We start from the raw sequence: 1,190 nt of genomic DNA on the forward strand, positions 1-1,190 counted from the left end.
CCAGAGTCCGTGTCCCCCATGCTGACTCAGAAACGATGTCCCAACAGCATTTCCTTCGGTAGCAGCTGAAGGGTAGGAGTTTCTGCCAAAACAACTGCCCACAGCCTCTTAATTCATAATCCTTTTGTTCAATGATTTACTAACACTTCATATGCGTCAGGTACAGGAAACAGAGATCCATAAGGCTCAGAGCACGCTCGGCTTCATTTACAATGTGTAACTAAGTGGTACACAGGTGCTATATTGGAGGGAAGTAAAAATACTAAGGAAACTCTGGGGAGGAGTAATTATCTGAGGGGAGCAGAATGTTTTGACTTGCACTTGTGATTCTCCGGGATATTTTATCTGCATATTTTGTATTCATCTCATTTAATCATCAGCACCCGAGAGATTAGCCCCATTTTAGAAGAAGCGGAAACAAGGTCCTTGCTGGGGCCTCTGAGCAGGGCTGGAAGCCGGGAGTGTCTGACGCCAAGCCAGGGCCCTTCGTCCTGCAGAGCAGCCAAGATAAAGTGAGTGGTTTCATTTAGCCTCACCTTGTCAACTATTCCTAAGATGGGCCAGTGCCATTCGAGGTGTATCTTTTCACTGCAGTTGCCTGGGCCACAATGCCACCGTTTAAGACCCTGAAGGAGCCACCCTGTCTGGGCGACCTGGTGGCTCTAGTCGGCCACCGCAGTTCCAACAAGCCAGGGGCCTGTTCCTGCAGAGTAAGAGGTCGTGCTGTGCTGGGTGTGGCTCCACTGTTCGACACTAGTCTCAACTCCTACCTGGGAGGGTCCTCTCCAAGCACAAGAATACTCCTATTTGTCTCCCTAGGGCAACTCCTTTGGACCAGAGGCTTGCTCAGTGACGTGATCAGCCCCAAGGAATGCTACCTGCTCCAGGGTGGAACAGGACCTTCTCAATTGCCACATCATTCCTTTTGCCGGGCCTTCGGCTAGGTGACCACAGAGGGTTCTGTTACTTGTAGCAATCAAGACAACAGTCATACCAAGCTTTACCTTGACTGAGATTACAGGTCTGGATGGGCCTGGAATTCTTAGTCATCCACGACTTTTTCTAATAACTTTTGTTGTCTCTTTGTTAAATTTGAAAAAAAAAGTTAAAGCTAAAAGACATCTATACTCTACAAATGTCAAAAAGAATGAGACAGATTTATATATAGAAAGAACAATTTCTAAAATCTA

Source organism: Mustela nivalis (genome assembly GCF_964662115.1).
Source record: "Mustela nivalis genome assembly, chromosome: 1".
Classification (NCBI taxonomy): Eukaryota; Metazoa; Chordata; class Mammalia; order Carnivora; family Mustelidae; genus Mustela; species Mustela nivalis.